Source organism: Triturus cristatus, chromosome 1_2 (genome assembly GCF_964204655.1).
Source record: "Triturus cristatus chromosome 1_2, aTriCri1.1, whole genome shotgun sequence".
Taxonomy (NCBI): domain Eukaryota; kingdom Metazoa; phylum Chordata; class Amphibia; order Caudata; family Salamandridae; genus Triturus; species Triturus cristatus.
Window position 1 is genome coordinate 1184662713 of NC_140580.1, and position 14520 is coordinate 1184677232.

The following is a 14520-nucleotide window of genomic DNA, read 5'->3' on the forward strand; positions in this document are numbered from 1 at the left end:
GGATGGAAGCTTGCACTTCTGGTTTAAATCCTGAGATCCTGAGCCAGGCATGGCGACGGAGGACGACGCTAGTATTGATGGCCCTGGAGGCGGTGTCTGCTGCATCTAGGGCACAACGGATGGAGGTATTAGTGATGGTTTTGCCCTCCTGAATTAACTTGTTTGCCCTATTTTTGTATTTGTCAGGGAGGTGTTGCATTATGGCTTCTAGCTCGTCATAATGGGTCCTGTCATATCTTGCCAGTAATGCTTGTGTATTGGCGATACGGCATATGTTGGCAGCTTGTGATGCGGTGCGCTTGCCGGATGCGTCCAAGAGTTTTGACTCTGTCAGGTGGTGGTGCTTCGCCTGACGCCTGGGAGTTGGCCCTCTTTCGTGCTGTGGACACTACCAGGGAATATAGTGGGGCTGGCCCTCTGATGTAGGAGGAATATGTAGGGGCGGCTTTATATTCCTTCTCGATGCGCGGGTTAATGACCCTGGCTCTGACTGGGTCTTTAAAGACCTCTGGCGCATGTTTTATAACCCCTTTGAGCATGGGCAGTATGGCGGTGGCCCTATGCGTGGTATCAAAAGTATCGAGGAGGAAATCCTCCTCCACGGGGTCAGTATAGAGATCCACCCGTGATAGTGTGCAGCCCTTTGGAGTAAATGGTTGAACCCCATTGAGTCTTCTGGTGGGGATGGTCTCGAAGGATAGAGATCATCTTGTGGGACGTTAGGGATGTCAGGGATGTTATAATCGTCCCATGGGTCTGGGGAGCCTGTGGGAGTGGGTTCCCCTGTGTGTGAGTCATGGGGCATGTCCCCTATGTCATCATATGTGTCATCATGATCATCATCATCCGGAGGTGGTGTTGTGGAATGATGAGGAGGGGGCGGAGAAGAAGAAGGTGGGGAAGGTGAAGGGGGTGGACAAGGTGGGGAAGGTATTCTGAAAGGTGAGGTAGCAGAGTCCTTCCTTTTTGGAGGTGGAGCTGGGGCAGATTTTTCCAGCTGTCTCTTTTTGATGCTGAGCATAAAATGTCCGGTTTTGGGATCCTTGGTCAATGTCTTTTGCAAGGGATCCGGTGTAAAGAGTTCCTCTGAAGGTGGTTTATCCGTCGGCGCCGAAGGCATCGGGGCCGTTGGTTTTTTGACTTTATTGTCCGGTTTCGAAGTATGTGGCTTGGAAAGGGCTTTTTGTTTGGTCGGTGCCAAGATGGGTTTCGACTTCGAGATCTCGGTGCCGGTGGCCTTGTGTGCTTTCGTCGGTTCCGAGGATGGAGTCGGTACTGAGGAGCTGGAACTGGGTTTCGACACAGAGTGTTTTGGTATGGGGCTCGGTGCCGAAGAGGAGGCCATTTTCTTTTTCGGTGTCGGTGCCGTGGAATGTTTGTCGGCACCGACGGTGGGCTGGCTCGAGCCCGAGCCACCGGAAGGCTTAATGGGCTTCTTTACCGGTCCCGAAGGTGCGGTGTGGGATGCAGTGTCTTTGGTCTTACCTAGGCCCAGAGGCAAAGGCGTGACCGAAGCCTTTTTGGGTGCCGGCGAGGGTGTGGGGGGGGGGGGGCAAATTGGTACTCACGATCCTCTGTGCCGGAGTAATGTCCTCCACATCTAAATCGTCTGCTTCGGAGGCGCTGACGAGGCCCTAGTCGGTGTGGTGTTCTTCTGGAGCGTCGACGCCCTCTCCGAAGATGTCATCTGGAATCGCCGCTTGACGAGTGTGCCATGGTTCTTCTTGCCCTTCGGTCTCGAATATTTTTCTTGGACCGGAAGGACTTGCACGCCGGACAGTCTCGAGCCTCGTGTTCAGGGGAGAGGCAGAGATTGCATACTTCGTGGAGATCGGTGTGGAGGAATTTGGACCCACATCAAGGGCACTTCTTGAAGGGAGTCCTTTCCATGAGCCAGGACCGGAGCTTGGGTAGGCCCGAAGGCCGACTGGAATCGAAGGTCTTGATCGATGAGAGCCGCGTGGAGATCGCGATCGAAACAATACCGCAAATTGGGGTGAGGTTTGCGAGTCGAGTGAACTGGAAACCTGTTCGGAACCGGAACGCGAAGATCACATCCAAGCCCGATGGCCGGAAAAAAACAATCTGAGGATGGAGGCAAAGGCCATGCGCAATACGATCCAAAGGAGGAGTCACCGACTTCGTGACTTCCAAAGACTTTCCAAGAGGAAAAACAACTGCAAACATCCGGGCCCAACACCAGATGGCGATCTATGCACAAGTGTGTAATCTGCAGCTCATAATCAATCAATCAATCAATCATGGAATTTATATCGCGCACTACTCACCCGGAAGTGTCTCAAGGCGCTTGGGGGAGGGGGTCTGCTACTGCTCGAACAGCCAGGTCTTGAGCTGTTTCCTGAAGGCGAGGTGGTCCTGGGTCAGCCGCAGGTGGACGGGCAGGGAGTTCCATGTCTTAGCTGCCAGGTAGGAGAAGGATCTTCCTCCGGCAGTGTCTCTCTGGATGCGAGGGACGACGGCGAGGGCGAGGTTCGCGTATCGTAGCTGTCGGGTGGGCGTGTAGAAGGTCAGGCGGTCGTCGAGGTACCTTGGGCCCAGGTCGTGGAGGGATTTGTGTGCGTGGGTGAGGAGTCTGAACGTGATCCTCTTGTTGACAGGGAGCCAGTGCAGGTCTCTCAGGTGGCTCGAGATGTGGCTGCGTCGGGGGGCGTCCAGGATGAGACGGGCGGAGGCGTTCTGGATACGCTGAAGTCTTTTCTGAAACTTGGCTGTTGTACCGGCGTAGAGGGTGTTTCCGTAGTCTAGTCTGCTGGTGACGAGGGCCTGGGTGACAGTCTTCCTGGTCTCGGTCGGGATCCATCTGAAGATCTTGCGGAGCATGCGGAGGTTGTGGAAGCAAGATGAGGAGACGGCGTTGACTTGTCTGGTCATCGATAGGGAGGAGTCCAGGATGACGCCCAAGTTGCGTGCGTGGTCCGTTGGCTTGGGTGCGGTGCCCAGGGCCGGGGGCCACCAGGAGTCGTCCCATGCGGAGGGCGGCGGTCCCAGGATGAGGACTTCTGTCTTGTCCGTGTTCAACTTCAGGCGGCTGATGTTCATCCATTCGGCGACATCTTTCATCCCTTCGTGTAGGTCGGCTTTGGCGGTGTCGGGGTCTCTGGTGAGGGAGAGAATCAGCTGGGTGTCATCGGCGTAGGAAATGATGTTGAGGTTGTGTTGGCGTGCGATGGCAGCGAGGGGTTTCATGTAGATGTTGAAGAGAGTGGGGCTGAGCGACGATCCTTGCGGGACGCCGCAGATGACTTCGGTGGCCTCAGAGCGGAACGGAGGGAGGCGTACTCTCTGTGTTCTGCCGGAGAGGTATGAGATGATCCATTCCAGAGCCATCCCCTGGATGCCGGTGTCGTTGAGGCGTTGGACTAGGGTGCGGTGGCAGACAGTGTCAAATGCTGCGGAGAGGTCAAGGAGGATGAGTGCCGCTGTTTCACCTTTGTCGAGCAGGGCTCGGATGTCGTCGGTGGCTGCGATGAGGGCGGTCTCGGTGCTGTGGTTGGCTCTGAATCCGGCTTGCGATGGGTCGAGGGATCCGTTCGTCTCGAGGAAGGCGGCCAGCTGCTTGTTGACGACCTTCTCGATGACTTTGGCAGGGAATGGAAGGAGCGAGATTGGGCGGAAGTTCTTGAGGTCGGTCGGGTCCGCTGTTGGTTTCTTCAGTAGTGCGCTGAGCTCGGCGTGCTTCCAGCTCTCCGGGAAGGTGGCTGTGTCGAAGGAGGCGTTGATGATGTCTCGGAGGTGGGGTGCGATGGTAGAGGCGGCCTTGTTGAAGACATGGTGGGGGCATGGGTCGGTCGGAGATCTGGAGTGGATGGTGTTCATCATGCGTGTCGTGTCTTCGGGGGTCACTTTGGTCCATGTCTGGAGGATAGCGGCGGGGTGCGTAGGTTCGGTCGATGGGTGCGGGGGTGGAGCGCCGAAACTGTTGTGGATGTCGGCGATCTTGCGGTGGAAGTACGAGGCGAGGGAGTCGCAGAGGTCCTGCGAGGGAGTGATGTCGTTGTTGCCGGTGCTGGGGTTGGAGAACTCCTTGACTATGTTGAAGAGCTCCTTGCTGTCATGGGCGTTCTTGTCCAGTCGTTCCTTCAAAGATTTCTTCTTGGTGATGCGGATGAGCTGGTGATGTCTGCGGGTGGCGAGTTTGAGGGCGGTCATGTTGTCGGTGGTCTTGTCGAGGAGCCAGGCCTTCTCGAGGGTGCGGCAGGCCTTCTTGGAGTCCTTGAGTTCGTCGGTGAACCAGGGGGCCTTCTTGCTTCTGGGCCTGGTGAGTGGGTTCTTCAGTGGGGCGAGGTCGTTGGCACAGGAGGTCAGCCATTGCGTGAGGTCGAGGGCTGCTGTGTTAGGGTCCGTTGTCCTGACCGGTGGGTTCTGGCTGAGGGAGGTGGTGAGCTGGTCGACGGTGATCTTGCTCCAGTTTCTGTGGGGAACCTGCTTCGGGTGGTGGTGGACCGTGTTCTTCTTGAAGCTGAAGTGGACGCAGCTGTGGTCAGTCCAGTGGAGTCCGGTGCAGTGGCTGAAGGTGACGTGCTTGCTGGATGAGAAGAGGGGGTCGAGCGTGTGGCCGGCGTAGTGGGTGGGGGTGTTGACCAGTTGCTGGAGTCCGAGGTTGGCGAGGTTGTCCAGCAGGGTGGTCGTGTTGCGGTTGTTGTTGTTCTCCAGGTGGAAGTTGAGGTCCCCGAGGAGGATGTAGTCGGCGGAGGGGAGGGCGTGAGGGCTGATGAAGTCCGTGATGTCTTCGCAGAACTCTGCGCGTGGTCCCGGGGGTCTGTAGATGAGGGTGCCTCTGAGGGTAGTCTTGGGGTCGGTGTGGATCTGGAAGTGCAGGTATTCGGCGGTGTTGAATGCGTCGGTGGAGTCAGTCGAGATGCAAATGGTGCTTTTGTGAGCGATGGCGATGCCCCCTCCGGTCTGGTTGTTGCGATCCCTCCTGATGATCTTGTAGCCGTCCGGGATGGCTATGGCGATGTCGGGGGCTGAGGAGTCGTTCATCCAGGTTTCCGTGAGGAAGGCGACGTCTGGAGATGCGGTGTCGAGGAGGTTCCAGAGTTCCACGGCGTGTCTGTGGACGGAGCGGGTGTTGATCAGGATGCACTTGAGGTGGTTGCTGTTGTCCGTCTTGGTGGGCGTGGTGCTTGTTTGGAGGCAGGAGAAGTTGCAGGATCGGCAGACGAAGGGTCCATGGGTGCGTCGCGGGGACGCTCGGTAGCATCCGGGGGCTCGGGCGGTTTTGAGTGCGATGAGCGTAGCGAAGTCGTAGGTCCTGCGGGGGGGCTGGCGGGCGCGGGGGCCAGGGGGTCTGGCGCTGGGCGCGGTCCAGGTGCGGACGGGCGCAGACGGGCTTACCTTTGGCGCACCTTCGGCGCTCAATCGGCGCTCCCGCTGCACGCGGTCGCTCAGGGGGCTTCATAAATAAGGAGCCGGGAGGGAGGGTCAGCTGGGAGGCGGGAGCGGGTTGTCCAATGGGCAGTGAGGGGAGGCGGGACTGCAGGCGGAGGCCGGAGCAGGAAGGAGGAGAGCGGGTCAGCGGCGGTGGAAACGGCGGGAAAAACGGAGCAGAAGTGACCGGGGCAGCGTCGGAGGTCAGCGGGCGAGGAGGGGCAGCAGCGGCAGGAAAGCGACAGGCGGAACCTGAGAAGCAGCAGGCAGCAGGCAGGAGGCGGCGGCGTGAAACCAGGTAAGTGGCATCAGGCGGTAGTTACAGGGTGGGCAGGTGCCAGGCAGCGACAGGTAGGCAGAGCAGTGGAGAGGAGCGACTGGCTGTGGGGGCACAGCTCATATGCCTCGAACATTGAGCTTTCAGTCTCTGGAGGGCCCTGTAGTGTAATGAGCCCGGGAAAGTGCTCTGAATTGATGACGAGAGAAGACCCACTATCCTGGCTAGCTGCCGCAGTGAAATCCTGTCTCTCTGGAAGACTTGCTTGAGTTGATTCTACGCTATCACTTGTCCGTGCAATCAAGTTTTCATTGGGCAAATAAGGTAGGAGGTGCGCATCCAGATTTGCCAACATAGGAGCCAAATTCAATATAAAGTTGCTAATGCACCATAGGTGAACCACTTCGCAGAGAAAGGACACACAGAGAATGACCTACGATGGCAAGTGATCACAGTGGTGCAGTCCCCTCTCAGAGGCGCTGACATCACCTCAATACTGAACAAAGAAGAACTCAAATGGATACTCCACCCCAACAGTTTACATAAAGGCCTGAACAGAATGGAGGACTGGGCTGCACTGGTGTAACCCTCCATAGGTGTATTACTCTCTGCTACCTGTATGCATGTAAATACCTTCAAAAGTGATAATATGGTATGATATACTGTATTTATGCCCACATCGCCTCATTGTAATGGACTCTTCTAGAGTTACATTTATGTGACAAGATAATATGCCCTATGTACAATGTGGTAATAATTGCACTTGTGTATCTCCTAGTACAACTTCTTGCATTTATTTTTATTAGCTTTTATTTAATTATTGTTAATTCTTTTTTTTTTGTCTGGTTATGTTCTGTAACGGGGTTAATGTACTTATAAATATTCTGTTCCTTAGACACACATGTTCACTATTGTTTTTTTTTTTTTTAATTGTCCTCATCTCACCAAAAAGCATTTGCAATTCTCAAAGAGAAGCTGCCGTTCGAATCTATGCACCCTACGGCTATTGCATTCGCTTAGGCCTGACCGGGCCCACCCCCTTTGTTGGGAGCTTGGTGTAATCATAGGACCCATTGGTACCATAGGGGAGCCATACTTAGCTCAGCTCCCTACTCTAAGATAGTAGGGCCTGCCAGATGTTCTCTGTCTCTCCCCCCTGGTCCAGACGTGCCATGGCAAATGCTTTTAACCAGTCCTCACACGTTGGGGGCCACGGATCTTTCCACTTCTTACATAATTCTCTTTGAGCAATTAATACCAGATATAACAACAAGCCTCTATGAGTCTACTGAAGATTCATCCCAAGCATTCCATCATCTCCGAATATTACCAAGGAGACATTAACCTTTTTTTTATATTGAAAATCCCACTTAAAACGTCCCCGACTCCCCTGCAAAAAGATCAGTACAGGACATTCACAAAAAATGTGGCTGTCATTAGCATTAAAAAGATTACATCTAGGACATTTGGGGGCGGATAGTGGTGCAAACTTGGCAATCTTTGCGGGTGTGTAATACAGCCTATTAATAACAAAGAAACGGTTCTTTTTTTAAGCTGGCTGGTTTAACATACTTCTAAAGAGGCATCAGGGAGGGTTCGTACATATCTTTGGTCGTAGGCTCAAGAGCAGATTGATTCCAAACTGCGTGCTGCAGGGGATATTCCATATCTTCCACCTCCAAAAACATCTTATACCAAATGGAAACCTCCTTTCTTTTAATATGTACTTGTTGCCGAGATTGCTCCGTGTCCCAATTTCCTTGTATATCCCCTTTTTCCGCTGTATACCAGGAGACTAGTTGCAGGTACTTAAATCTAGAAAGACTACTTCCAACCTTTGCTCTTAAAACCTCCCAGGGAAATACACCATATGGTATTAGAAGCTCAGACCAAATAGTAATACCCGCCCTTTTAATTGGAATTGCGAGGCTATCCTTCAAGCACAGCAGAGACCCTGGAGAGCCCCAGACTGGGGCAAAATATGAATAGTACCCTATCCCCCATCTACATCCGACCTTATACCAAAGACTGAGGGCTGACCCAAGTACTTTCAGACGAACCTTTTTGAAAAACCTAGGTGCCCCATATTTATAGAGAAAACCTTCACCACCACCGTCCCCCTCTGAAATTGCCATTTCGCCCAATAGTCTCCCTCAACAGGTCTCTTCCGGTTTTACAAGTAACATCCTAATGTTTTTAAATTGGAAGGCGACAGAATACCAACTAATATCTGGAACAGCTAACCCTCCTTTAGTGAGCCTGCGTCTCAGCTTTTTCCATGACAACCTTGTGCTCTTATTAGCCCAGATAAAACTTCCGATCTTACTTTGGATTTTACCTAAATCTTTACTAGGGAATTCATGGGGAATCGCATTAAACAAATATGTCAACTTGGGTAGGATAACCATTTTTACCAAGTTGACCCTGCCATAGATTGTTAATCGAAGATTTTTACATCTTGCAAATCGACGGTCCACTTTTATGGTCTTATTCAGATTAATCTGGGGAATTTGATCAAGATCATTAACGATGGTAATACTCAGATATTTAAATTCATTACTCGTGGTACCCTCCCAACTGACGATGTTCCTACACATCACCTCTATTTTGGCAGTATTTGCCAGATAACCTGATAGTGAACCAAATTCTTCCAACAATGCCTCAACCCTAGGGATGGGCACCCCCGGATCATCGTTATATAACAATAAATCATCAGCATAAAGAGCCAACTTACTACTGTATCGCTGAGGGGGGAATCAAGTCATCTGATCTTATGGCTTGTGCCAATGGCTCTATATAAACGTTGAACAACAGTGGAGAGATGGGACAGCCCTGTCTAGTTCCTCTTTGAATATTAAAGTTAGAAGTTAACATGCCATTTAACAAACTTTTTGCAGAGGCGCCCTGATAACAATTTATTAGAGTCTGAACAAAAATAGGACCGAAGCCCATCTGTCTAAGTACCTCCCAGAGGTATACCCAACAGACTATCGAATGCCTTGGCCGCGTCTAGTGCCACAACGGCCAAGGGATCCGATGGTCCCATTGCCAGATCAATGTTACCAATTAACTGGTGCGTCTGCTCCTGGATATATCTCCCGGGTATAAAACCTTTTTGGTCAGAGTTTATCAGCTGAGGAGCCAACTTGACCAATCTCCCTGCCAGAACACTCAAAGATCTTATAGTAAGCGTTCAGCAGAGAGATTGGTCTATAGGAATCCGCTTTTAAAGGATCCTTCCCAGGTTTTAAAATAAGTACAATGATTGCTTCTTTCCATGATCTCGGAGCCTGACCTTCCGAGCTATACACTGTGTTGAATAGGATACCCAATATCGGGACCAATTCATCCATGAGTAGTTTATAAACCTCACTAGGAAGCGTGTCAGTACCAGCTGTTTTATTATTTTTACACTTACTTATCTGGTCTTTAATTTCGTTCTTAGTGATCGGGCGTCGGGGTTTTACGACCCACATCTGTTAAAGTTGGCAGCGATTTTTCCTTCAACCAAGTTTGAAGGGTTTCGATGTTAGGCACAGTTTCTTCTCTATACAAGTCTGAGAATAAAGAGAAGGCAGGCTTGCATATCCTCCAAGCTACTTGACTTCTCTCCGCTTTAATTTATTATCAGTTCATTGATGTTATTTTTTGTGCGGTCGACTCTTGCTTTCCACGCCAAGAGGGCTCCAGCCTTCTCTTCATAGTCTACTAACTTGTGAGAGCCTTTCAGTGCTTCCAAGATGGATCTGTGACCGCTCCTCCTCCAGTAGAGATATTTTCCCCTCCAGGGACTGTAGTTCCCGGGCATCGCCTCTATTCTTAGAGCAGATAAGACTATTTAGGATCCCCCTTATGTTAGCTTTGAAGGCGTACCAAACTTAATACACGGAAGTTGAACCAATGTTAGTGGCAATAAAGTCTGCAGTAGCCGACTTAAGAGCCCTCACTATATCTGCATCTACAGCATAGACCTTTTAAGTGTCCATCTAGGATTTAGATTATGCTTTTTTCCATAAAAGGAAAACAATATCGGGGCATGATCTGATACATGACTAGACATAACATTTATACCAGCGATATTGTCTAGACTTGACTTATCTATTAGGACGTAGTCAATTCTGGAGGAGTAACCGTGCTTCTTACTATGAAACGTAAACCCCTGTGCCCTCCAGACATCTACAAGATCTAAGTCATGTAACATTTTTCAATGCTCGTCTTACTCGGGGGGGGGGGGGGCACATAGTCGCTCTGATTAGCTCTCTCTCTCAGGGGGTCATAAAGAACATTAAAATTGCCTCCAATTATTATTGGTGAAACTATTTCGAGCAGATTGGACTGTAATTTACAGATATACGTCGGGTCATCGATATTGGGACCATAAAAAGAAGCACATGCTACCTCTAGGCCTCTAAAGTCTAAGAAAGCCATCCCTGACTGATCCGAATGGATGGATTTAATGGAACATCCTGCTCCCTGTTTTATTTATATGGCCACCCCCTTGCTATGAACTGACTGTTCAGAGGAACAGAAGTGTTTTACCCAGGGATATTTAGGAAAAATTGTTTTACACTCAGCATAACGTAAATGAGTCTCCTGAATGATACAAATTTGAGCAGGAGATAGTTCTAAATACTTCAGAACCAATCTTTGTCTACGGGGGCACCTTAACCCATTGACGTTCCACGTAATAAACGTAACCTCACCACTCAGAAGTGAAATATCTGCCATCTGAGGGTAACATGCACACACAGCCTATCACTTATATATGAGAGATTGAGGATATTTTAAAAAAAATGTTCCCACTGCTCCCCACCGTGTGCAACCTACCACCACCCCCCCTGTGACCCACCTCCCCTTGGGAAACCCTCCCTTCTATTAGGCAAATGCCTTATCGGCCTGTGTCCCATGGGCTATAAAAACAAAATAATAACAATGTTCTTATCCCAGGTCTCACTAGACAGGGACCCCCCATTACTTTCGCCTTCTCCTACCTATGTCCCACCTTTGATTTTTTCAATAAGTGTATCCACCTCCTCAGCTGAGCGGAACATATACATATGATTGTTCCACATAACACGCAATGATGCAGGGAACTTCAATTGAGCCTTAGCCCCCCAATTTATTCAAAACCTCCATTCTTTTGCCCAGTTCCCACTGTTTAGTTGCAGTAATGTGAGATACAGCTGATCTAATAGAAAAAGAAAATGGTCTAGAAAAGGATGTTGAATTTATGCAACCTTCCTTTAAAGCCAAAGAGAGAATTGCTTCCTAACAGTGTATGTTAGAAAAGGGTTTCTTTTAAATGGGTCACGGTGTACACGTTGTATTTCCTGGGCAAGATCTATATTTGAGGAGTTTTTTTAGCACTGTTTCTTTTAACAGGGATACCACAAACCCCCTGATATCTGCAACTTCAAGCGCTACAGGGATGTTAAAGAGTCTCAAGTTATTCTTCCTGGAGTGATTCTCAAGACGCTCAAGATCATCCTTCAGTTCTTTAATCTGGGTTGTTAATTTGGCCATTTCCGTTGTTGAAGTATGGAGAGCCTCTTTAATTTTAGGTAACTCCTGTTCTAAAGCGTCAGTTCTTAATGTGACCGCCTCCAACTTCTGTGCTAAAACCACACAGGAAGCTTGAATCACTGCCTGGTATGTCTACGAAACTGTAAACCTGTTTCTCATCTCATCCTTTAGGGATAATAACATTTCTGCCAAGGAGCAAGAGGAATCTGATGGACCTAATGAGCCTGATATACCTGAAGGAGTCACTAGGACACAGGTCGCAGGGAGAGGTTCGACAGCTGAGTTAGTCTGCTCTGGTATTCAAAGAGTCTGCTAGATGTTGAACCACTGAGGATATGCCCTGGTGTTCCAGCTATGTCTAGCGAGGCAGGGCCTCTTGACAAAGGGTTCACAACTCCACCTCACCCTTTAGTTGCAGTACCAAATGGTGGTGGTGTGGTCGATGAACACCAGCACCACCCTTCCCTTGATGGAGGGCAGAAAAGCCTTCAATGCCAATTGTATCGCTTGGTGCTCCAACAGGTTCATATGGAGTCTGGATTCTGCCGGAGACCAGAGTACTCTGATCTACACCTCTCCCAGGTGGCCGCCCTATCCCAGGAGTGACGCATCTGTCACTACTGTGAGATCAAGTTGGGAAAAAGAGAGGGAACTGCCTCTGACCCAATCATGATTCGCCACCACTGCAGATCTTTCGTAATTCCTTCTGAGGTCTGGACCATGTCGGAGAGAATCGCCCAATGCTGTGCCCACTGAACTTCAGGTACCACTGCAGAGCCCGCCCATACCATCTGGCATGAGTTACCAGCAGGATGAAGGCGGCCATCAGTCCCAACAGCCTCAAGGTCTGTCTCACCGAAATCCACGATAGAGGCTGAAACATCAGAATTATAATATGAATATCCTGGACTAGCTATTCAGGAGTATAATCCCGAAACTGCACTGTGTCCAGTACAGCCTGATGAAAGGAAGCGTCTGAGAAGGAGTCAGGTGACACTTCGGCATGTTTATTGTGAACCCCAGTGAGTGCAGAATGTCCGCTGTAGTCTGGAGGTGGGAGACGACAGCCTTGAGCCTTTAACAGACAGTCGTCGAGATAGGGAAAAAAAGGCACCCCTGATCTCCGCAGATGAGCTGCAACGATCGCCATCACCTTGGTGAACACCGATGGGGCACTGATAAGGCCAAACGGAAGCAGGATGATTTGAAAATGCTCTTGGTCTACCGTGAACTGCAGGTAACGTCAGTGGGCAGACAGGACAGGAATGTGGAAATATGCTTCCCGCAAGTCCAACAATACCATCCAGTCTCCTGGGGTAAGAGCAGACAGGACTTGAGCTAACATGAGCATTTTGAATAACTCCTTGAGTAAGTAGCTAAGGAGCCGTAGGCCTCCAACTGTTTTGGGCACCAGAAAGTAGCCGCAATAACAACCATGACCCGCTTCTGGCATTGGCACCCTCTCTATTGCATCCTTGGCCAAGAGAGCCGTGACTTCGTGGCGGCGCATGGACAAATGATCCTCCGTCAACCGGTCTTGAGATGGTGGCATGGAGGGAGGGGCTGTCAGAATGTGGAGGGAGTAGCTCCTTCGGACAATTTGCAAAACCCACCAGTACAAATGTTCTGGACTGCCAGTGGGGCAGGTGATGCCACATGAACTGGGTTCCCATGTTGGTAAGAAGGCACATTAGGAGGGTTCGGAAGCTGCAGCTGCTTATGGGGAGGGGGTGGGGGACTGACCTGAGTGCTGGCTGCCTTACCCACAAGGTGTGTGGATTCACACAACCTCAGCTATGCAGAGACTGGGGAGCACACGCAGCGCAGTGGTTGGGAGGGTACTGGCATGGCTGGAAGCTCCTCCTTTAGCCACAAGGCAGATTGAGGGTGACGTGAGCCCACAGAAAGGCCTAAGGACTTGGCGTTAGCCCGACTATCTGTGAAGCGATCCAGTGCCGAATCCGCCTGGTCTCCGAAGAGGCGGGTGCCATCAAAGGGCATGTCCATAAGAGATGATTGGACATCCGACTAAAAGCCAGTCGTTCTCAACCAGGCTTGGCACCTTAAGGCCACCGTTGAGGAATCTGCTCTGCGCAGTGAGGTGGTCGTGTCCAGTCCACAAAGGATAGTGAACTTCGCTGCAGCTCTCCCATCAGCAACAACTTGAGAGAGCATGGCCTGGACCGCCTCTGGGACCATGGGCAACAACTGTGTCCCGCAGTGCATTCGAGTAGCTTCCTAAAAGGCATAAAGTGTTCAAGCATCACAATGCCAGGCTGGCAGAAGAAAACATCTTCCCCAAAGAGTCCAGCCTCTTGGATTCTCTATCTGGGGAGGTGGTAGGGAATGCGCCAGGATTTAAATGGGACGTTCAGGCCTGGACCACCAGGCTCTCTGGGGTAGAATGTTGTATGAGGAAATTTGGGACCCCTGGGGAAGGGAGGTGGAAGCAGGCAATCTATTCACCCAGTCACCCAGTGTCGGGTTTGGACCAAAGCCCTAAAATGACATCAATGAGGGCCTCGTTGAACAGGGGTAGCGGTTCTGAGGGGGGAGGAATTCTGGTTGCAGCACCTCCGTCAAGACGTTAGTCACTGAGGGCAACTGAAGGTCCAAGAACTCAGCCGCCCTCCATACCACCATTGCATAAGAGGCTCCCTCCTCCATAGCCATGGCAAGGGGGAAAGCATACCAGTATCTGGTGAAGTATCCAGTCCGCTGGCTTCACCCAGTTCCTCACACCAGTCCACGTTAGGGTTTTCTCAATATGGCTGGTATTCCTCAGGGTCCAGCGACCCTTCCAAGGCTCCGATCAAAGAGGCAAAGTTTCAGATGGCACCAGATACGGCTCCGTATCGGAATTGGGGAAAAGGATGGGGGTGGCGCTGCCGGTGGGCACTGGGAATGTTGCCATCGGGACTGGTATGGGGGAAGATCAAGCTGGTGCGACCGGCACCGGTCCGGATCCAGGAATACATCCTTAGGGCCCGACTGGAGCCGGGAGCGGAGCCCCAGCACGGAACCAGACGTGGCCCCTGCCAAAGGGGACCCAAATAAGTCGGGCTGTCCTGAAAAGAGGTGCATGGCCTAATAGAACTCTTTTAGTTGGGTAGGGTCACTCGGGCTCCTGGAAAGTCGGGAAGGCACGGATTTGGCACAGGGTCTACAGCGGAGCTGGATCTTGAATGCCGACACTCCCTCGTCTTGTCAGCTAACAGATGAGAAGTTGAAGGCCTCTTCGATGACTTCTTCTTGAAACAAGATTTACTCAATGAAGACTTGGAGTGAGACGAGGATCTAGGACTCCACAACTGCTCCCGGGACCTTCC